General features: G+C 40.6%; 1 protein-coding gene and 1 long non-coding RNA gene across 3 annotated transcripts in view; both read left to right on the top strand.

Annotated features, from left to right (window-relative positions):
- LOC134731920 (uncharacterized) overlaps positions 1 to 4,395 on the top strand; it is a 73,483-nt gene extending 69,088 nt beyond the window's left edge. The window contains exon 3 of the long non-coding RNA XR_010114647.1: positions 715 to 4,395. This is a non-coding gene — a long non-coding RNA (uncharacterized lncRNA). The remainder of the gene's footprint in view (positions 1 to 714) is intronic.
- Positions 1 to 24,423, top strand: part of SMYD3 (SET and MYND domain containing 3) — a 745,729-nt gene that overhangs the window by 410,889 nt on the left and 310,417 nt on the right. The gene's annotated exons all lie outside the window — the stretch shown is intronic.

Genomic DNA, 24,423 nt, shown 5'->3' with positions numbered 1-24,423 from the left:
TGCTCTATGAAAAATGGAGTTGAAGTTGATGTTCAGGCCATTTTATTTTTTTGACACAGGGTCTTGCCTATTGCCTAGGCTGGGGTGTAATGACATAATCACAGCTCAGTACAGCCTCAGGCCCCTGAGCTCAGGCGATGCTCCTGCCTTGGCTCCTGAGTAGCTAGGTCTATGGCATGTGCCACCATGCTAGGCTTAGTTTGGATTTTTTGTACAGACAGGGTCTCACTGTGTTGCTCAGGCTGCTTTTCTCCTTTAAAAGAAAGCAGCTGGGTTTAAGGCCTGGTTATGGCTTGATTGATTTGATTGGTGCTTCTGGTGTCATCGTCTGCCTTTTCCTTCTGTCTTTTACTGGTTAACTCCACTGACGCATCAGTCCCAAGCTCAGATGTCCAGGTTTTGTGCAGTCTTCTTTGAATCTTTAGACATGATTTGTCTTCCTAATCTGTGCTCCCAAAGAACCTTGTATGCACCTTGTCATTGTATAGTTACATTTGCATGCTGACGCCTCTACCATGTTGTTTGCCCTTGTATACACTCACGTCTGCACTTGGAGTGCCTAGCAGATTTTCTGGCATATAGTATAAGTTCGATAAGTATTTGTTAAATTAATGATTGAGTAGCTATAAAGAGATACTAAATGGCCATGGGATCCTTCTCCTTTCTCCTGGACCGTCTTAACTCCTGTTTCGAATTGTTTTGCTTCCTGTGAAGGAAAGATGTATGAAGTTGTATTTGTGCTAGCCACCCGCGAGCCCATGGTGTGGGGGAGACAGACAAACACATTCCAGTGCTGGGCATCACTGATGTGATGACATGTGCACAGGTCTTTGGAAGCCCAGAAGAGGAGCATGCAGTTCAGCTGAGGGGACCAGAGAAGGCTGAAGAAGCTGGTGCCTGAGCAGAAAAGGATCAAGACGTCACTGGGAGGGGCAGAGGGTCTAATAGAGATACCAACGCGGGGCTTGCCGCAAACACTCAGGGCCACAGAAGAGGAAAGTCCACCATGGAGGGAGGGAATGGCAAAGAGGCAAACTGGAGAGAGGCTCTGAGATATGCCCAGCAGATTTAGATGCAGATTAGATACAAAAGATGGGAACTGTGATGTGTGTTAGGTTTGTTATGATACCGATTTCTGGTATTTCTGGAAGGATATTTAGACATGAAGAAATGGCTCATGTGATATGTGACTTTAAAGTCCTGAGGGACAGCCAGAAATGATCCTGTAAGTTTTGCTGTAGAAAAAACAATGGCTTTGTGTATCTGCCTGGGCATTGAATGGCAATTCTTTGACCTTATTACAACCCAGAGGGCTTTAAACGTCTGGAAAGTGATGGACTGTTGGTGGTGGTGGCAAGGGGGGGGACATGCTCTCTAGAAGATCAGTCTGAAAGAGCCCCAAGTATCCAGATACACGAAGTCATAATGATACAAAATTTAAATCCTGTAGTCTTTCACAGCAGGCGGAAGTGCAAGGACTGGGCTTATGGTTCAATCCTCTCGTGTAAGTTTAAGAAAGTTACTTGGCCGGGCGTGGTGGCTCACGCTTGTAATCCCAGCACTTTGAGAGGCCGAGGGGGGCGGATCACGAGGTCAGGAGATCAAGACCACGGTGAAACCCCATCTCTACTAAAAATACAAAAAATTAGCTGGGTGTGGTGGCGGGCGCCTGTGGTCCCAGCTACTCAGGGAGGCTGAGGCAGGAGAATAGCGTGAACCCGGGAGGCGGAGCTTGCAGTGAGCCGAGATTGCACCACTGCACTCCAGCCTGGGCGACAGAGCGAGACTCCGTCTCAAAAAAAAAAAAAAAAAGAAAGTGACTTAACCTATCAGAGCCCTCCTAGGGTGGTATACTGCTGGGTAGACTGCTGTGTTTCTCACACGGAGTTGGTGTGTGGATCAAAAGATGCAGTGTATGGAAAGTCCCTGGCATGGGACTTGGCACGTGAGGTTCCTTCCCCTGTCTTTGTTAGTTTCAGCATAACATTATCACCAGCCCTCATGGTAGTGTTTTTCCCTTTGGTCAGAAATAACATGAGTATCACAAACACTGCATCATCTTGGTGGTCTCCCCCAGGCAGCTGCCCCATGAGAGCGGCTGGAGTCGTCCTTGTAGTGAGAATGCAGCTGTGCTCCTAGGACATGTTGGGCCCCACCTCCCTTATGGCCAGGTGTGTTTTGGTAGTTAGACACAGTTCTGCCCCTGTCCGCATAGGGGATATATGCAGGGCAGTGAAACACACGCCATACCGACTTTTAGTAAACCAGGAATTTGTGTAGACTCTGTGGCTCTGTTTTTAAAAAAGTATTTGGTGGGTAAGAAGGGGACTGCCAATGAATGGGATTGTTTTTATATGTTAAATGTATCCAAATATGCACAGAACCCTTTGATCCCATTTTAGAATTTTATCTTCTGCTAATAGAATTTCTATTGGAATTTAAAAAAAATAAACTGAAAAATTATTACTCTGAGGTATTGTTATCAAGTTTTAGGAACTTAAATCATTTTCAGTTTATTAGTTTTATTTATACATAATAATTGTATGTAATAATTGTATTTTTGTACCCATTAAGTAAGCTCTGTTCATCCCCCCTACTCTTCCCAGCCACTGATAACCACCCCTCTACTCTCTACCTCAAATTGTTTTAGCTCCCACATGTGCGTGAGAACATACGACATTTGCCTTTCTGTGCCTGGATTATTTCATGTAACATAATGTCCTGCAGGCTTATCCATGTTGCTGCAAATGACAGGACTTTATTCTTTTTTATGGCTGAGTAATATTCCACCTCACATATATACATTATATTTTCTTTATGCATTTATCTGTTGATGGGCACAGGTTGGTTATGTATCTTGACTGTTGTGAATAGTGCTGTGATGAATGTGAGAGTGCAGGTATCTCTTTGATGCACTGAGTTCCTTTCTTTTGGATACATACCCACCTGTGAGATTGCTGGGTCACGTGGTAGTTCTAGTTTTAGTTTTTCACTGAACATTCATAATGTTTTCTTTTGCATAACAGTTCGACTAATTTACATTCTCACCAACAGGATATGAGAGTTCCCCTTTCTCTACATCATTGCAAGCATCTGTTCTTTTTTGTCTTTTTTAAAATGGCCATTTTAACTGGGGTGAGATGATATCTCATTATGGTTTTGATTTGCATTTCATAATGATTAATGATGTCGAGAATTTTTTCATATATGTGTTGGGCATTTGTCTTCTTCTGAAAAATGTCTATTCAGTTTATTCAGTTAATTTGCCCTTTTTTTTCTGCGTTTGGTGGTTTTTTTGCTATTGAGTTGAGTTCCTTATATAGTCTCATTATTAATCACTTGTCAGATGGAGAGTTTGCAAATATTTTCTCGCATTCTGCCTCTTTACTCTGTTGATTGTTTTGTTTGCTATGCAGAAGCTTTTTAGCTTGATATAATCTCTTTTGTCTGTGTTTGTTTTTGTTACCTGTTCTTTTGTGGTCTTATCGAAAGACATCTTTGCTGGGCCAATGCCCTGAAGCATTTCTCCAATATTTTCTTCTAGTAGCTTCATCATAGCTTTGGGTTGTACATTAATGCTTGATCCATTTTGATTGGATTTTTGTATATGGTGAGAGGTGGGGTCTACTTGCATTCTTCTATATATGGATATCCAGTTTACTCAGCACCATTTATTGAAGAGGGTGTCCTTACCCCAATGTATGTTCTTGGTGCCTTTATCAAAAATGAATTGACTGTAAATGTGCAGATTTGTTTTTGGATTCTCTGTTCTATTCCACTGGCTTATTTGCCTGTTTTTATGAGAAGCATGAAATTTTTTAATATACAGGGTGGTTTTCCAGGAATGGAAATAGGTTTATTTCTAGTTCTCCTGTGGTTTCCTCTTTTCTGATAGGTCTTGGGTAATTTCGAACAGCAGTTTAAATTTGCACTGTGCATGTAAGAATTTTGAAATCATTTCCACATTTTTTCCTCACTTCTTTGGAAAAAATAAGCACTTAAAATGACCCCCAGCCTGAAAAAGTAAGATTATGCCTTATCATTAATCAGATTTTATCAAAAGTATAATACCACATACATGGCCTTTAGTCTAAATTGACTTTTTTCTTAAAATAAGATTTGAATGGATAACAGAATCTTATATAATATTTATGAGTAAAAGCTACATATACTTTTAAAGAAAAAAATTGTGTTAAATGACTAGAGGACGTATCCAGATTTCTGAGTCTATGATTATTAACAGTTTTGTTGGTGATGAGCAGCGATAATGTGGTGAGGACACCTATTTTCTTGTCCGTTTTGAATTCATGCCCAGCAGAAAGGCTACAGGTATTATTAAACGTTTATATAAAAAACCTTTGAGTTTAAAGTTGAAAGTAGCATTGGAAACACAAAGTTAATATTCCTGATGCAGAGTTTGCACCATGCTAATCACTCATGCCTGTCAGCACTATATTTAGCTCATTGAGCTCACATTTTTCTAAGAACTACTAGGATTTCAAGTGAAGCTTCAGTCATACACAGACATTGTCTAAACCACTCAAGTGTGTGTTTAGAAGAACTGCCTGTCAGTGTGCAGTGGTAATGCCAGAGCACAAATCAATAGCATATTCTCCTTGACCATCGGAGAACACCACGCCAAATGTAAAGCACATTTTCTCTAGATGAGTCCAGAACCGACTTCAGTTCGTGTGTGTGTGTGTGTGTGTGTGTGTGTGTGTGTGTGTGCGTGTGTGTGCTGAGGTTTAATAGGCAGAAGAATAAAGAAAACCAGCTCTCTCTACAGAGAGAGGGGTCTTCCGAGTGGAAAAGATAGGAGATATGGTGGCCGCAGACAGGAAAGGAGGAAATTACACAGGAAAGTTGGAATCCTGTTGCCCACACCCCATCCAGCGGTGGGAGGCTGGGGTCAGTGCAGGAGGATTTGGATAATACCGGGCGGTGGCCCCAGCCAGAAATCCTGTTACTCCAGAACCTCTTCCAGCTTCACACGACGGCTGAGTCCTTCATGAAAGGAAGCTTGTTCACACGTGGCCAACATGCCCAGCAACCCATGGGTGCTGGGAGATGCTCCATGTTTTCCCCAGTACGCCTCGCATCCCAGTCTTTGAACAGCAGCTGGTGCTAACTGTGTTTCTAACTGGCTGACGGATGCCTGTTACTGATTTGATTTGGTTCTAACATGGAGGCCGAAAGCCTTGAAATGAAAGGGCAGAGTTAGAGTCTGTTCCTCTGCTCACCGTTTCCGTGAATGCTGTACCTTGGTTTCCCCGACGAGGTTCCCAGTATGAAGTGGCTACGTTGTCTGGGGTACATACCTGGGCTTTGTCATCTAGCGTCAGGAAAATTTAGGACGTGAACACACACAAGGAGTTTAGGAGCGGAGTTAAGAGGCAAAAGAAAAGAGAAAGAGCCGGGCGTGGTAGCTCACACCTGTAATCCCCGCGCTTTGGGAGCCGGAGGCGGGCACATCCTGAGGTCAGCAGTTCGAGATCAGCCTGGCCAACATAGCAAATCCCCGTCTCTACTAAAAATACAAAAATTAGCCGGATGTGGTGGGGCATGCCCGTAATCCCAGCTACTCAGGAGGGTGAGGCAGGAGAATCACTTGCACCTGGGAGATGGAGGTTGCAGTGGACGGAGATCCAGCCACTGCACTCCATCCTGGGCGATAGAGCTAGACTCCATCTAAAAAAAAAAAAAAGAAAGAAAGAAAAAAGAGAAGAAAAGCAGCTCTCTCTTTCTCTATAGAGAGAGGAGTCTTCCAAGCGGGAAAGACCCAATTTCAGTTCTTGGTGGGTATCAGGATTTTGTTCAGACAGAAGATGGTGTTCTCTCTGTTTCTTCCATGCCCCTTTAATGCCCACCTTCCAGCTGTCACTGAAGGGCTGAAGGAGAGAAGCTCCTGTATGTGATTATTTTGACTTAATTTTTCTGGAACTGGTTTCTGTCTCTGTTAGGACACGCTGAGTGCTTATGCAAGGATTATGTATGTTGGACAGTTTGGCCATTCATATACACCTTTGTAGAATTTTTCTGTATCTTTTCTTTTGTACTTTGGTATTTTAATATGTTTTGTCATTTTGCAATTTAAGCCTGGGTCTGAGACAGTTTCACCTTATTCTTAATAATGCTAGATAATTCCATATCCACTAACAGAAAGAAAGGGAATTTGTGATGGCGACTGCTTTGGTACCAAGAGGACAGAGGGAGAAAAAGAACACAGAAAAACTGACTGGATTCTTCTAGTGCCAGCCAGTGGAAAATGGAAGGAAAATTTCTCCCACATTTCCCCCAAATCTCCCTTGTAAAAACACCCTCCCCCAGCAAAAAAAAAAAAAAAAAAAAAAAAAAAAAAGGCAAAGCACCAATTTCAGGCATAGGTTTTAAATGCAGCATCATGAAAACTGAGCAATTTGGGGAGTGAGAAGACATATGTGAGTGGCTGGCATTTGGGGTAGGAACAGCCGGGAAAGGTCTAAAAGTTTTGTCTACTCATCTCCTATTCGTACCACCATGCGATAAAGGGGCAGTTTTCTACCCAAGACTTTTGGTTGAGTAGTTGAAAACTTGTTTTCATGGGTGTGCAAAAGAAATACAACATGAAAATCAGGATCAAGTGAAATAGAAATATTTTTAGAACCCAAAATCTTCAACAAGCTTCTGTGAAGGTTTGTGAAGATTCAGATGTTCCTTTCTCACAGTCTTAAAGGAACAACTGAAGTGATTTCAGGAATCTAAGCTATTCTGGCTAGAAATAGGGATGGGTTGGATATGCACCTTTCCCAAAATAATTCACTGGATCTAAAATTTATAATTAAAATAGTTCTTAGGAAATATAATAACATAAAGTGCTACTCATGGACATGGAAAATGTAACTGATGCCTAATGTTTTGGTTATAGGAGAAAGAACATTCCAGGGAAATGTAATCTTTATTGAATTTTCTAAAAGTAGGGTCAAGTGGCTGGGCTTGGTGGCTCACACATGTAATCCCAGCACTTTGGGAGGCTGAGGCGGGAGGATTACTTGAGCCCAGGAGTTTGAGACCAGCCTGGGCAACATGGTGAGACCCCATCTCTACAAAAAAGTACAAAAATTAGCTGGGCATGGTGGTGCATGCCTGTGGTCCCAGGTGCTTGGGAGGTTGAGGTAGGAGGATCTCTTGAACCCAGGAGGCCACAGTGAGCCGTGTTGATGCCACTGCACTCCAGCCTGAGTGACAGTGCAGTACCCTGTCTCAAAAAATAGAAGACCAAATCAAATAAATATAAGGTCAAGTAATTACCTACACAATAATCAATGAATTCAAAGCCTCTGAAACTAAAAATGTAGCTAAAACTTTTCTGGATATAAAATATATATGTGTGTGTATGTACACATAAATTTCATAAAGATAAAAACATTTGCCATCTTCCTATACAAATTATAAGCTTTCTGAAATTATTAGAAGGGGATGTAATATAGGAAGTGTATTGTGACTTATACAAAGCTAATTTTTCAGACTTTTGGGGATACTGTCCTGAAAACAAAAATAAGCACTAATCAATGTCCTCAGACTTACCTCTAGGATAAAATAAAGTTTTAGTTGGACTACCTCATGGAATTTCCCTCATTACTCTTAACTTTTTTTTTTTTTTGAGACGGAGTCTCGCTCTGTCCCCCAGGCTAGAGTGCAGTGGTGCTATCTCAGCTCACTGCAAGCTCCACCTCCCGGGTTCGCGCCATTCTCCTGTCTCAGCCTCCCGAGTAGCTGGGACTACAGGTGCCCACCACCACGCCTGGCTAATTTTTTTTTATTTTTAGTAGATACGGGGTTTCACCGTGTTAGCCAGGATGGTCTCGATCTCCTGACCTAGTGATCCACCCGCCTCAGCCTCCTAAAGTGCTGGGATTACAGGCGTGAGCCACCGTGCCTGGCTAATTTTTTGTATTTTTAGTAGAGATGGGGTTTCACCGTGTTAGCCAGGATAGTCTGGATCTCCTGACCTCGTGATCCACCCGCCTTGGCCTCCCAAAGTAATGGGATTACAGGCGTGATTACTCTTAATTTTTAAGCCAGGAGAAATGGGAAATTGAGAACTCCTGAATAGAGAGAGAGAGAATGAAAGAAAGAAGGAGAGAGGGAGAGAGAAAGAGAGAGAGAGAGAGAGAGAGAGAGAGTGTGTGTGTGTGTGTGTGTGTCCCTGTTTTGATGTGCCTTTACCTGGGTTACCTTTCCATGACAGTTCTGAGCTTTGTCAGATGAATGTTTCCTGCTCATAAGCGCATGGCGCTCACTGTAGATAGGGACAGTCTGCACTGGAGGTTTCAGAAGTTAAACCAATGCTTGAGTCAAAGGGGCTCATAGAGGATGAAGAGCATCTCATTTATTCTAAACCAGTGATTGCTCTTTTTTTTCCTTATCAGTGAGATGTACGTTTCTTCAATAAAAGCTTAGAAAGTCATTGTGTGACTAGATAAAAATAATAATTTTCTATTTTTACATATAAAGATTTGCTTGCTATAAATGTAGTTGGTTAGAGTTGGGAGGCGGTTTGGTTAACAGTTGGAGTACTGAGGAATGGGTTTCAGTCCGCGTAAGTCTTCATGTAGAATCTAGAGGGGGCCTTGTCAATGGTGCTTTATCTAAAGCTGTAATGACAGCAGTGTGGGAATTCTGCTTTGCAAATTGTGTTTGTGTTACTTGTTGAAAGTTAAAATCAAGATGCAGAATCAGTGCAGACATGCCATTAGTGCACATAGAGTTGCTATGTTGGTAGGCTAAAGTGTTTTGGACAGAACACATTATTTGTTTAGAAAAAAGTGTCATAGATATCATGGAAAACAACTAACTGAACTTGTTTTTTCTTGTAGCTTTTTTTGTGAGAGCCTCTGAGATTTCTTTTTCCTTGCCTTTGCTTTCCGACTATTTGAACAGGAAAAGAGCAACTAATGAAGTCTGGAGGAGAAATCAAGGACACGTTTTTAAATTTACTCATTCAGCAGATATTGACTAACTGATGAGCATCAAACGTGCTAGAACCTAGGGTTCTAGAGACGATTAAGGAAGTCAACGGTCTTGGCTTCATGGAACTTATGTCTAGTAGGGAAGAACGATGTTGGTCTAGTGATAAAAAGTAGCAAGAGATGCCTATTCCCTCCCTAATAAGAATAACAGGAAGGATCTAGAAATAGGCTCATGGGTTTGTAGCTATAAGGGTAAGAATTTGAGACCTCTTCTGGCCAAAAGCTCTAATTGTTCTAAATCATGGGAGGAGCTTCTATCTGCAAGGAACTGCCAGATAGATAGAGGAGCTTTGGTGGCACATACACACCATGGAATACTATGCAGCCATAAAGATGAATGAGATCATGCCCTTTGCATGGACACGGATGAAGCTGGAAGCCATTATCCTCAGCAAACTAACGCAGAGACAGAAAACCAAACACCACCTGTTCTCACTCATAAGTGGGAGCTGAACAGTGAGAACACATGGTCACAGGGAGAGGGAACAACACACACTGGGCTGGTCGGAAGGGTGAGGGGAGGGAGAGCATCAGGAAAAATTGCTAATGTGCGTTGGGCTTAATACCTAGGTGATGGATTGATAGGTACAGCAAACTACCATGGCACACGTTTACCTGCATAACAAACCTGCAGGTCCCGCACGTGTATCCCAGAACTTAAAATAAAAATAAAAATTAAAAAAAATTTAAAAAAAGAAAATTGGGCATTTTAGGTAACATATTGTAACAACTAGATATTGATTTCCCTTCTCTCTCTCTGAGGCTTTTTTGCTGTCATTTGCTTGTTTAGTGACTTGATTAAACTATTTTAGTGAAATCTAAAAATAAAAATAAAAGGCACCAAGTACTTAGAAATACGTCTGATGAGTGATGTGTAAAGAAAAAAAAAGAAAATATATCTGTAGCCTCTAGTAGGTAGGAGCAAATGAAAACTGAAGGTCTTCTCACCTGCGAGCACAGTCCCAGGCACTGCGTTATAATAAAAGTAAGTCTCAGACTGACTCATGCACAGATGCAAACATTTATTAGGCAGGCACAAAAACTGTCACACCACTTGTTCTATAAATTTATCACAGAAAGATTCACTTGAAGCAGGTGAAACAGTACGTTAGCTTCAGAATTCAGCCAACCTAGTAGCAGTTCGCTGACAAAAATCCATACAGGTTCTATCCTAGTATTAAGCCTAGGGGCCTTTAAGAAGGGTATGCTGTGGTGGAGTGTCTGTATAATTTGTGGTCCAAAGCAGAATGCTCTGAGAACTAAAGAGGGCATTCTTAATAATTATGTTGGGATAAGAAATGTAAACAGGGACTGTAACAGGCAGATTGCAAGCTATGGTAATTCTAGTCATTCGGCATATGCTAGATTCCTGTACATTGTTCAAGCAAAGGCAAAAGGAAATAAACTAGTTATTCTTTTTCTACTGTTTTTAGCCACCCACATATCTTAAACACCCCTTGTTTCACCAAGGAGAAATATCTTTATCTATAATGCAAATTATCAAACCCTTTAAGGTTGATCAGAAACAAAGATACCTGAAAATTTTTTGTAGCAAAGGGGAGGAAAAGTGTCTTTCCTGCTACTCATTTTGGGTACCTGGGACCCCCTCTAATAAAATTTATTTTATTAGAAATTTATTCAAGTTTGATGTGACACGGGAGACTTCATAAGGAAACGAAGACCCGAAGAAGCAGTTAAACGTGAGCTTGTTTCATAGTAGGTTTGAAGAAGAGTGGAGCGTCTTGGAGAAATGTGATAGGACAAAGCGGGGGGATGAGCTGAATGTTATAAACTGGAGGATGCTTAGTAAGACCTATTTGTTCAGGTCTCTATGTCACTGCATGTTTGGAGATAAGGATGCCCCTTTCTTCTGGGTATAGGGAGGGCACCTCACACATTAGGGTCCTTTGACCTGCTTCCGGGGAAGGTCATAAAACTGAGGAAAGATTTTATAACCTTTTTCTGGGGAGAAGGGGATGGGGAAGGTCTGTTTTCTCAAATCCTTCAGCTTAAAATATCGAATATGCCAAAGTACCATATCTGGGGTAGGATGTCTTGGACCCCATCAGTAGCTACCTCTAGCATTGTGGCAGATGGTTACAGTGTGTCAGATGATAAACATCCACCTCTGGATTAATTCCTCATTAGGGTACTTCAGATGTTAGCTAATACCATTAGGGTGTGAGTGGAAACTAACCCAAATACACATAAATCACACTGTAAATACTTCTATATTGAAGTGTTTAAAATGTACTATAGATAGTGTAACACTTTCTTTGCTGGAGATAAAATTTAATGTTGTTAAAGGAGAAAATGCAGTATTCTTTAGGATGTACAGCTTTAAAGCTACATTAAGAGTGAAACACAGGAGGTAGATGAAGCATTTAGTGATCATTTCTGCTCTTTTCTGTAGTCTTCTAGGTACTCTAATCATAAAATGCTAATGCACATCTTTAGGGGTAAAATAATGTGCTCTACAGTATGGTAATCACTGATAATTTGTAATTATTTACTAGATTTTTTGTTACTAAATAGTTCAATGGTATTACTATAGGATCAGTAATCAGCCTGCTGAAGAATGAATAATGCAATCAATTTACATTCTTTTGTTGCCATTGATAGACCAATAACAGCTTACCTTTACTATATTCTGTAGGCATCTAAGAAGAAAATATACCAAAACTTTAAGATATCAAAATATATTTTTCAGAGGTAAAACAATGATCCTCATAAATACATAGTAAGTGCGTGTCATAAATTTATTTGCCTGATGAACGAGGGAATCAACATAATGGTGATGCTGATTCCCAGAAAATTCCACAGATCAATTATATATAGGCACTGACAGAATGCTAGAATAAGATTGTAAGATCAGTAAATTGGGCTGGGTGCAGTGGCTCATGCCTGTAACCCCAGCAGTTTGAGAGGCCAAGACAAGAGGATCACTTGAACCCAGGAGTTCAAGACCAGCCTGGGCAACGTGTCAAAACTCCATCTCTACAAAAAATACAAAAGATAGCTGGGCATAATGGTGCATGCCTGCAGTCCCAGCTACTTGGGAGGCTGAGGTGGAAGGACCGTTTGAGCCCAGAATGTTGAGACTGCAGCGGGCTGTGATCCTGCCACTGCACTCCAGCCTCAGCCTGGGTGACAGAGTGAGATCTTGTCTCCAGAAAAGAAAAAAGAAAAAAAAAAAGGAATTGTAAGTTGGTTAATGTCTTACAGGGCAATAAAACTGTTGTCTTTGGGGCTATCACACAAAAATTATTTACATCCTTTTGGACAAAAATCTGCAAGTTAATATGTTATTTAGCCGTCCTTATCCTGATAGATAATACGTAGTAAGTCAAACAATACTACAGTATTTAAAAAAAAATCCTTATGTGGGCCTATTTAGACTGTGGTCCAATATTTAAAAGAATATAAAGGTGATCTTTTGACATATTTTCAAATTTTTCATAATTTTTACTAATAAAGGCTTTCATTTCGTTTGGTTTGGTTTGGCTTTGGTTTATAATGAGTTATATGATGCTTGAGCAAATACGAATTGTGACTTTTGTATGTGTATCTTGTGGGTTTTTTATTTGTTTGGACCAGAGAGTGGGACTTGGGACTCAAGGGAAAGGGCTCATAGTTTTGACTTACCTGAAATGTAGGTGAGATTAGCTGTGTTATTGTTTAGGAACTTTTATTCTGTGTGAAGGGAACTGTAATCACCCAGCTGGCTCTTCCTGTCTGCTGCACAGACAAAACTGAAGGGGTGGCCTTCCCCTCCACACTTGTGGGCATTTCTCATCGGGTGGAAGGAGAAACTTGAGAGAAGAAAGAGACACAGAGACAAAGTATAGAGAAAGAAAAGTGGGCCCAGGGGACCGGCGCTCAGCATGCGGAGGACCCGCCCCGGCACTGGTCTCTGAGTGCCCTTAGTATTTATTGATCATTATCGGGCATTTCTGGGAGAGGGGGATGTGGCAGGACATTAGGATAATGGTGGAGAGAAGGTCATCAGGAAAACATGTGAACAAATGTCTCAGCATCATAAACAAGGTAAAGAAAAAATTGCTGTGCTTTTGATGTGCACATACATAAACATCTCAATGCCTTAAAGAGCAGTATTGCTGCCAGCACGTCCCACCTCCAGCCCTAAGGCGGTTTTCACCTATCTCAGTAGATGGAACATACAATCGGGCTTTACACCGAGACATTCCATTGCCCAGGGACCGGGAGGAGACAGGTGCCTTCCTCTTGTCTCAACTGCAAAGAAGCATTCCTTCCTCTTATACTAATCCTCCTCAGCACAGACCCTTTATGGGTGTCTGGCTGGGAGACGGGGGACGGCCAGGTCTTTCCCTTCCCATGAGGCCATATTTCAGACTATCACATGGGGAGAAACCTTGGACAATACCTGGCTTTCCTAGGCAGAGGTCCCTGCGGCCTTCCACAGTGTATTGTGTCTCTGGGTACTTGAGATTAGGGAGTGGTGATGGCTCTTAACAAGCATGCTGCCTTCAAGCATCTGTTTAACAAAGCACCTCCTGCACAGCCCTTAATCCATCTAACCCTGAGTTGACACAGCGCATGTTTCAGGGAGCACAGGGTTGAGGGTAGGGTTACAAATTAACAGCATCTCAAGGCAGAAGAATTTTTCTTAGTACAGAACAAAATGGAGTCTCTTATGTCTACTTCTCTCTACATAGACACAGTAACAGTCTGATCTCTCTTTCTTTTCCCCACACTAAACCAATTCACTGAGCCCACGATATTGCAGTAAAGAAAGAGTTTAATTAATGCAGAGCTAGCCAAGTGGAAAGACTGGAGTTATTACTCAAACCAGTCTCACCCCGAACTCAGAAGCTAGGGTTTTTATGGATAGTTTGGCGGGCAAGGGGCTAGGGAATGTGTGCTGCTGATTGGTTGCGGATAAAATCATAGGAGGGTAGGAAACGGTCCTGCTATGCTGAGTATGCCTCTGGGTGGGGACCACAGGACCAACTGAGTCATAAGTCACAGGTCCAGGTGGGGTGAGTTTGTTGCCAGCATGCTAATGTCTGAAAAACGTCTCAAAACACCAATCTTAGGTTCTACAATAGTAATGTTATCTGAGGAGCAATTGAGGAAGCCACAAATCTTGTGACCTCTGGCCACATGACTGCTGAGCAGTAAGGGATTATAGAAACTATGCCTACATTTTAACAAATTGCAGGCCCCTCCCATAACCCTAATCTTAGGGACTTTCATTAGTTTTACAAAAGCGGCTCTGGTACCTGAGCAAAGAGGGGTTTAGTTTTAGGAAGTGACTATGACCATCCTTCCTGCCTCCCATGGTTAGCTTGGCCTGTGCCTAGGAATGAGCAAGGGCAGCCAGCCTGTGAGACTAGAAGCAAGATATAGTTAGTCATACCAGATTCCTCTCACTGTCACGATCTTGGCAAAGGTGGTTTCAGAACTCCTCAACTATCCAGGAGCTCAATTTGGCCTTTAGGCTAACTTGAAAGAAATAAATACTTCTATTTTAAATTCTTTCTTAAAAATTTTTTTTTTTGTAGAGATAAGGTCTTGCAGTGTTAATCCTGGCCTCAAGCAATCATTCTCCCTTGGCATCCCAAAGTGCCAGGATTACAGGTATGAGCTACTGTGCTCAGGTTATTTTAAATTTTTTCTAGCAGGAGGAGAGATGTATTCAATCCTGAGCTGGTACACTAGTAATTAAAAAAAATAGAAGGTAGGGGCTGGGTGCAGTGGCTCATGCCTGTAATCCCAGCACTTTCAGAGGCCAAGGCAGGCAGGTCACTTGAGGACAGGAGTTCAAGAGCAGCCTGGCCAACATGGCAAAATGTTGTCTCTACTAAAAAGCAACAAATTAGCCAGGTGACATGGTGCACGCCTGTAGTGTCAGCTGCTCAGGAGGCTGAGGCATGAGAATTGCTTGAGCTTGGGAGGTAGGGATTGTGGTGAGCTGAGATCATACCACTGCACTCCAGTGTGGGTGACAGAGTGAGACTCTGTCTCAAAAAAAAGAAAAAAAAAAGCTAGAAACAAACAGCAACAAAAAGTGTTCTGTTTCTATATTTGAGCATTTATTCTTATAGTTTGTAAACACATGCACAGGGTCTCCTTTTGAAGCTTCTATTTAGATCCCCACAGAGTGAAAACAGGATGCCTGCTTAAATACAGAGAAGTCTTTCAGCTCTTAGGTTTTGGGTTTTGACTTAGGGATTTAGATTTTGAAGGTGACCACACTCCTCCCAGAGAGAATCAGTGGATGCTGTGTAAATCTTTCCTTCATCAAAGCTAAGGTCATAGGAGTGAAATTTGTCTCACATTTTCCTTTCAGTGGGTTGCATTGTTTGATAGTTTATACTAATCAAACAAAGTGGTAACTTATCTGCATTGGTGATGGACTTCTTTCAGAAGGGTTTTGCTTTTGATTACACACACTAATTATCCTTATGAAAGTATACATGCATTCCATAAATGAGCTGGTTAGTTATCCAAGCCTTGATTCTTTCGTCCATTCTTAGCTACTGTTGACCACCTAGTGTTGTTAACCACTGTTGTAGATATTGGGGAAATAGCAGTTAACAACTCTTGCCTTTATAGAGTTCACATTCTAGGGGGGGGAGATAGATAATACACTAAGATAAATCAAATATTAAGCTTTTCTGTGTATTTTATATCAAAAAGGTATACTGAACTTGGACACTAAGTTTAAGATGTGGTAAGGATTTCCTCTACCTTTATGTGGTAAAAGGAGAGTCCTTGGTAATCTTTCTTTTTACAATAATAATAGTTCTTTTTTCTCCTAGAGTCTCCCGTGTTCTTCAAGAACTTTACCCACACAAGCAAGGTTGCCCTAGGACAGTGGTCCCCAACCTTTCTGGCACCAGGAACCAGTTTCATGGAAGACAATTTTTCATGGATGGGGTGGCGAGTGGGGGATGGATAGTTTTAGGATGAAACTGTTCTACCTCGGATCATCAGGCATTAGTCAGATTCTCATAAGGAGCACACAACCTAGATCCCTCACATGCCCAGTTCACAATAGGGTTCACGCCCGCATAAGAATCGAATGCTGCCACTTATCTGAGCTCCAGTGGTCATGCCTGCTCACCCGCCATGAGAATCAAATGCTGCCACTGATCTAAGCTCCAGTGGTCATGCCTGCTCACCCGCCATGAGAATCGAATGCTGCCACTGCTCTGAGCTCTGGTGGTCATGCCTGCTCACCCGCCACTCGCCTCCTGCCGTGTGACCCAGTTCCTAACAGGCCATGGATCAGTACCAGTCCCCAGCCCTGGGGACCCCTGCCCTAGGAGATTGACTTAAGAGTTCATAAGAAAGTAAAACATAAATTTAGGGATCCTAAATAAAGGATATATATAGGAAAAATAAAGTCGAATTTTGGTGTAGAGCCCTGATGTTCCAAATTGTCCCAAAGGATTCAAAAATTAAAGCCTTCTCTTCTTCACACAGATTGAAATTTTCCTTACTTAATCTTATCTGCCCTTAGGCTACCTCTCCAATTCTTTTTTTAATTATTTGGGCATTAAACTGCTCTATCATGTGTTATTAGAGATCACTTTCTATGGCTGACAAATGTCATTTAAAATTAATACCAACGTTTATGATTTCTGTGTGAAATGTTTATTCTTTCATGAGACAGATTTTATATCCTTGTTCTGTTGTTAACATCCCCTACTTTGTTTTTAGTTGTGGGGTTTTTGTTTTATTTTGTTTTTGCATTGGAGACTACAGTTTGCAATAAGGCTATGCACTAAGCCTCATTGATTTCCTCTAAGCTCTTGTTTATTGAGCACTTCGTATGTGCCTTGAACTCTGTGAGTGACAGACAGCCAGGGGATGATGATATACAAGGCACAGTTTTTGTTTCCCGTGAGTGTGAACTATGTGGAAACTTACACGAGTTTTACTTACCCATGCACAACAATTAGAGAAAAATAAAGAATTCAGTGCAGTCTACTTGGGAAGTTTGGATGGGAAATAAGTTAGACTAAATTTATCACATTTCTAATTCACACCACCAAATAATAAATTCATCAATCTTCATTATGTGATAGGAAAAAAGTATAGTCAGAGTTCTTTTCAAAATTCCTTAAATTGTTCAGAAGTACAAACAATATTTTACTTTTTTGCCAGAAGCCAGAAAAATCCTTACAATCATTCAGACATTCTCTTAACATGTATGTCCTATTTCAGACTTTATCAGCTTCATTAGGATGAAGGATTCCCAGTGAAGCTGTATATATGATGTGAATCTACTCTGTGCCATCTAGTTCCAAAATGTGTGGTGTACTCTGGCACACCTAAGACAAAAGAAGCCTATTGGCCAGAATGATCGGATTGGCTACTCTGCCTATGGAGAAGCCATTTATTCCTTTCCTTTCTTAATAAAGTTGCTTTCCCTTTACTCTTAAAAAAAAAAAAAGAATGATCGGAGAAGGTTTTGTAGAGGTCTTATTTGTTTACTATCTATCTTCTGCTAAAGTATAACCTCCATAAGAACAAGACATTCTTTTGTCTGTTGATGTGTCTCTGGTACTTAGAACCATGGTAGATATTTGGTGCTCAGTAAATAATTGTTTAATGACTATTTAGAGGAAACCTGTAGATCATTGTTGACTTTTCCCTCTCCCTTATCTTTGCATTCAGTCAGTCAATACATCTGGTTAGTTCTGCTTCCTATTCTCTGTTAGCTAGGCATTTTTCCTCAGCCCCACTGCCAGTCCCTTAATTCAGGCCACTGAATCATGGGTCGCTGAATCAACCTCTTAATGGCTTCTGTGCTTGCAGTCGTGGAAGCACCCTTCCTTCAGTCACTTCTACAGAAAGTGAATTGAACTACTCTTCTTTGACTTTCCTTTGCCTCCTAATAAAGTCTAAACTTCTTGACCTTGAAAGATGGATGGACTTCACATCCTCGCAGGAGGAGATGGTCTAGATAGGCAGAAAACGGCTGAAGAAGGCGAAGTGGAACAAGAAGATTGGTCATTTCAAAGTTACTTTTTCATAGAAGATTAAAACAGAAGAAGCCTTCATTATCATGGTGCCTAAAAGTGGCCTGGTTGGGATTAGACTGTTATCTCTCTCCTACTCCCTCAGGTTAAACAAGTTGGTTTCAGTTTGGAACTTTGGTCTCAGTAACTCCATGTTGGCTTCATGTCTCGGGATCCTAGCATAGGAGCTTAGTCCAAATCAATGACCTCCCATAAATTTTACTTAATGCTTTTTCTCCTTAAGTCTTCTAAGAGTGAAATTGGGATAACAATCGCCCAATAAGGAGTGTTTGGGGCAGGGGAGAAATTTTTGAATGCTTCAGATAAAAGTTGTCTGACATTTTACAGTAAGAACACATATATTATTTCAAATTTTAAAAAGTGTATGTGTGTATCTGTGTATATATCTTCTGCTTGTTTTATGAAAGGCATGTTAAAAGAGGCTGCCAATGTGTACTTTACTGAATGTCAACAATAATATATTTTTATTTGAGCTAATTTTGAAAGTTTAAAGAAAGGAAGATAGATTTTGTTTTTATTTGGCAAACCATTGTTTTCTTTTTAAAAATGAGAATGTCATTCATAAAACACAATTCCTTCCCTTAAAGAGTTGATAAAATAGCAGAGGTGTCAGATACATAAACAGGCAACTTGAATCCCGTGGGATGAGACTGTCATTACAGAGAGGAAGAATCAGGACATTATGGGCACATAGAGTAGTGGCATCTACGCCAGAATGGGAAAAACCCTGGAGAATTTGCAAAGGAAATCCTGTATTAATTTTTGTCACATTAAAAAAAAATCTCTTTTTAGTCCTGTGATGTTATTTTGCACTGTTTTATGACCTTTTCCTGGATGATAGGTATTCTGATTATAGAAAAAAAAAAGATTCCTCTTCTCTCTTTTTTTTAAATTTTAAATTATTCTTTCATGTATGTATCATATGTAGTCTGGGAGCTTGAATTTGGTAAGGCAATCCCAGGCCTGCCATCTTGGCTTAGACAGAACAATAGCATATTCCTCACTAAGGCTTTTGAACTTGTTCTCTTTACACAGTCAGCTCTGCTTGACTGCAGTCCGCTTGAGGTTGGATTTTGTGGGATTCCTTGATGTACTATTATTTGTTTGCATGTTTTTGGCACATAATACTTCCAAAGGCTGTTTATTGTTAAATGATGAAAAATGTCACTCCACGATTTAAAAAAATCTCTGTGAACCTCACTGCCTATCAAACAAGACTCAAGACCTTTAGCTTGGCGTCAAGAGCCACCATAATGATACACGCCGTGTTTTCTCTCACAGCTTCCACCAGTGTAGCCTGTATGCTCCAGCCATGCTGAGCCAGTCACCTTTCTCTGAATTGTCCTACGCTTCCCTGGTCTCCTGTTTCTGCTTCTGGTTCCCCACCCCCAGCTTACCCCTGAAAAGCTCATCCTGCAAGGACAAACTTTTCCTGATTCTCCAACTGAAAAGATTGTCTCTCTCCTTTCTGCTTTCGTGAAACAGTCAGCTTTGTTTTATATCTATTATGTATATATATCCTATGTATTTTACTTAAGTCTTAAAAAATAACGGGCCATCTTATTATCTTTTCTCCTTCTGTGTCTGGGAAATGATGGTATTTCAATAAATACTGTGTTACAATAAAGACATTCAATAAATACTGACTCATTGTGAAGCAAAGCATTTTTTTCATATTTTTTGTTCTGTTTTCTATCTCATCCAAAGGGAAGAGAATTGAATTAATCTAGAAAAAAAAAAAACAAACAGAATGCTAGTGGAAGCAGTTAAAATAAATGAGCCAGAAAGAGCAAGTAAGTGACATGCCTTTGACTTATTTTTTACTATTTTGGCTATCAGCATCAGTGTACTGAAGTCATTTGTTTATGTACTAGTTAATTGACTATATAGTTAAGTCTAAGATTTGGACTTTTTTTAAACCCAGAAGAGTCGCGTTGAAACAAAATTTGATTCTGTCTTGAATAAAATGGGATATATTAGAAACACACTGAAACCTAACTCAGCATTTCTCTGCGTTGGTTCATTGGCAGCACATTTGGATGTGGGTGAATGTGTAGACAACACTGAAGAATGCTGGCTAACTATATACAGGAAATGAAGTTCCAGCTCTGTCTTTTCTTTGAATTTCTCCTTGGTGAGAATTGTGAATGGAGCAGAGAACTGAACTAGAGACGGATTTGTTATTTTGTCTTTTGGTGTTTTCTTTATATAGTTTCTTTTTTAATTGACTGAGGAGTAGAAAATCTGACTTTTTTTTTTTTTTTTTTGAGACGGAGTCTCGCTCTGTCGCCCAGGCTGGAGTGCAGTGGTGCGATCTCGGCTCATTGCAAGCTCTGCCTCCCGGGTTCACGCCATTCTCCTGCCTCAGCCTCACCGAGTAGCTGGGCCTACAGGCGCCCGCCAACACGCCCGGCTAATTTTTTTTGTATTTTTAGTAGAGACAGGGTTTCACCGTGGTCTCGATCTCCTGACCTCGTGATCCGCCCGCCTCGGCCTCCCAAAGTGCTGGGATTACAAGCGTGAGCCACCGCGCCCGGCCCTGAAAATCTGACCATTTGAGTGGACTTGTGTGTTTATGTGCGTGTTTAAATCTGCAGATGTATCCCATACCATTTCTTATGCAGATGAATATATTGGCAAGAAACAGAATTTGCTGAGATATCATAGTAGCATTTCCAAAACTATTTTCCATGAAAAAAATTTTATTGTGTATTATTTTTTGGTTCTTTTGCCAAAGTTCTTTTGGCTAGGCTTTTTTTTTCTTGCTATATGTCCCTGTGTTCTTTTTCAATGGTTTCTCTAGGATTATAAAACAGATAATTAAATTTTCACAGTCTAAAGTTAATATTGTCCCATTTCATGTAAAGTATGAACTCCTCAATCTTACAGGTGTCATATATGTTATATTTGCACATTTTAAAGTTCCCTCAATACAACATTTTACTTCTGTAAGTAGCTGTGTGTATTTTGAAGAAATTCGAGGAAAGAGTCTTTGATATTTCCCTATGTGTTTACCATTTCCAGCACCTTCGTTCTTTCGTGAAATTTCAGCCTTCCATCTAGTCTCATTGTCCTGCAGCCTGAAGGACCTCCTTTAGCACCTCCTGTAGTACAGGTCTGCTGGTAATAAATTATTTTAGTTTTCTTTTATATGACAATGTCTTTATTTTGCCTTTCTTCTTGCAGACAATGTTTCGCTGGATAGAGGATTCTAGATTGGCAGCTTCTCTTCTGTTTCAGCACATTTCTGTTTCTTATTGCTGCTGTAAGAAAGTACCACAAACTTAGTGGCATAAGAAAGTGGAAAATTCCTTCTGTCTTCACAGGCAGCAATATCATGCTGAGTTCTTATCATGTAAGGCAGTTCTTATCACTGTCGTCTCTCTGGTTCTTTAATTTGTGTCTCTCTTCCTCTTCCATTTTTATTGGATGATTTTTCATTCATTTCACATTTTATTCATATCACATTTTTAAGATTCTCTGTTGATATTTCCTATTTGTTCATTACAAGCATATTTTCCTGTCCTTTCTTGGGCATAGTAATGAAAGCTGACTATAAACATTCTTATCTAGTTTTCGAGGCAGTTGGGCCATTTTGGGTTGGTTTTTATTGGTTGAATTTTTTTTTTCTTGAGAATGGGTCACCCTGTCCTTTTCCCTCATGTGTCTAGTAATTTTGAGTTTTATTCAGAACATTTTTAATATATTATAGGTTTCTGGATTCTGTTACATTCCTCTGAAGTGTGTGTGTGTGTGTGTGTGTGTGTGTGTGTGTATTGCTTTAGCATGCTATTATGTTGGCAGACGTACGCTCCAAGTTTGTTACCCCAGTGAAGGGCAGCAACTGAAATCACTTTTCAGTTCTTTTAGACTTTTCCAGACTGCTGGGCGTCTCCTCAATGCATGTGGATAGTAGGGTCACCCAGAGATTCAGGCATTTTATGCACTAGACTCTGTGGCCCTCATTGGGATTTTTTTCCTGTCACTTTCCTTTTGTTTCTTTAAGAAGCTGCAGATTTCTATCCAACTTGTAGTTGCCCCAGCTGGCACAGCCAGAAAAGTTCTGGCTTCAATTTAAAAAGCTTTATAAACAAGAAACTCATCTAGTGTTTTTCATTTATTTTCAAGTGTTAACTCCCTTCCAGTTTCTGTCTGCTTTTGGCCACTTTCTAGTACCTTCAGTTTTTTTAAATGTCTAATCCAGAGCTTCTAGTTGTTATATTTGGTATATTATATATGGGAGGAGCTGCCTTATTATTACCAGAAGCTTTATTATGGCTGTTGCTTCTAGTGTATGTTCACAGTTTTTTTTTTTTAAATTTTGTTGGCAAACCAATGAAAAAGGAAGATAATTTTTTTTTTATTTGCAAAACATGCTTTACTAGGAATTAGCCTAAGGATTCTCAAAAGTACTGGTCAAAGTCAATGCTTTGGAGCTGCAGACCGCTTATTAATGTAGTTTGACCTTATCTAGATATCCTTCTGGTGCTACTGACCTGGGCCAGGGGTGTCTAATCTTTTGGCTTCCCTGGGCCACACTGGAAGGAGACAAATTGTCTTGAGCCATACATAAAATACACTAACATGAATGATAGCTGATGAGCTAAAAGAACAAAAATCACACAAAAAAACTCATGTTTTAAGAAAGTTTGCAAGTTTGTGTTTGGCCACATTCAAAGCCATGCCGGGCCACAGGTTGGACAAGCTTGACGTAGGCCGAGATCAATTTGCCATCTGTTACACTTGATTTCTTCTTAGGAAATTGTGCCTGACACATGGGCATATGGTTGCGCCAGAATGGAGTCATACGGAACTTCTCTAGTGTCTGGCATTGTACTTCCAGTACCTCTATGGAGGTTTGGACCATAATCTTGAGAGACACTATCTTGAATGCCATAATTCCAAATGTTGAAATTTTGAAAGATTAAAATCCCTAAAGTCTAGTTTTATTTATTTATTTTGAGACAGAGTCTTGCCCTGTCACCTAGGCTGGAGTACCGTGGCGTGATCTTAGCTCACTGCAACCTCTGCCTCCCGGGCTCCAGCAGTCTTTCCACCTCAGCCTCCCAAGTAGCTGGGACTACAGGTAGGAGCCACCATGCCCGGCTAATTTTTATATTTTTTGTAGAGATCATTTTGCCAGGTTGCCCAGGCTGGTCTTGAACTCCTGGGCTCAAGCGATCCGCCCGCCTTGGCCTCCCAAAGTGCTGAGATTATAGGTGTGATTCACTAGCTCCAGCCTAAAATCCCTAAATTCTAAAATCCCCAAATCACAATCCTGAGAGACCAAAATTTCAAAAATATAATTGTGGAATAAAGTTTTAAAAATATTTAAAATACATTTATTACAATTTTAGAAGAAGACTTTAGAGACATATAAATACATGACTGAACACATAATAGGCCACTTTACACAGTAAAATAGGCAACAATACCATACATCTTTTCTTTGCAAGCATAAACACACAGATATACTAATGGGAGCCACTTATTATAGCTATGAACAGACAAACTGTATTTATAGAGAAATAGGTCAAAAAGTGAAACGTGAATGCTTATTACTATGGTTGGAAATTGTATGCATCCATTGTTGTAACTGTAGTCATCAAAAATACCCTGACAGACATGTTTTGATAAGATGGATCAAAAACCTCTGGTCACTGCCACAAATGCGGTCACTCAAAGAGCCAAGGTCTCAAGAAATGTTACCTTTCACAAATGGAGACACAGAACAAAGGCATTTCTTCATTGATGGAGGAAGTTTCAGTGTTCTTATGTACATGCACCATGCTTACACACAAAGCAACATTGTGATAATGCGTGTACTTGGAATTATGTTTCTTACGTCCAAGGCAGAAGAAAAGTCTGTCTCATCTCTCAGAGAGAAAGCAATTTACCATCTGTGTTTGCTCCCTCTGGGCCCAGGGCTGATTGGATGGTGCCCGCCACATTTCGGGCAGATCTCCACCTACTCCATTCAGAGTCACGTTCTAATCTCCCCTGGAAACACCCTTACAGACATATCCGAAATAATGCTTTACCAAGTTACTAGATACTCTTTAATCCAGTCAAGCTGACACTGAAAATTAAGTCTACAAGTCTACCCCTTGTGAATCTGGCACCTGTACACATCTTAAACCATAAATAATTTCCAGATGAAGACAACCACAAGATAAGAGTCCTGTCTAACATGATAGAACTAACACGATGCATCCACAGTGAGCACAGTGGAAACCACAGCAATCCCTCCCCAGAACACACACGATGCATCCACAGTGAGCACAGTGGAAAACACGGGAATCCCTCCCCAGAACTAACACGATGCAATGACAGTGAGCACAGTGGAAAACACACCAGTCCCTCCCCAGAACTAACACCCG

The sequence above is a fragment of the Symphalangus syndactylus genome, chromosome 19 (assembly GCF_028878055.3).
Source record: "Symphalangus syndactylus isolate Jambi chromosome 19, NHGRI_mSymSyn1-v2.1_pri, whole genome shotgun sequence".
NCBI lineage: Eukaryota > Metazoa > Chordata > Mammalia > Primates > Hylobatidae > Symphalangus > Symphalangus syndactylus.
This window is presented reverse-complemented; position numbering and strand designations above follow the sequence as displayed.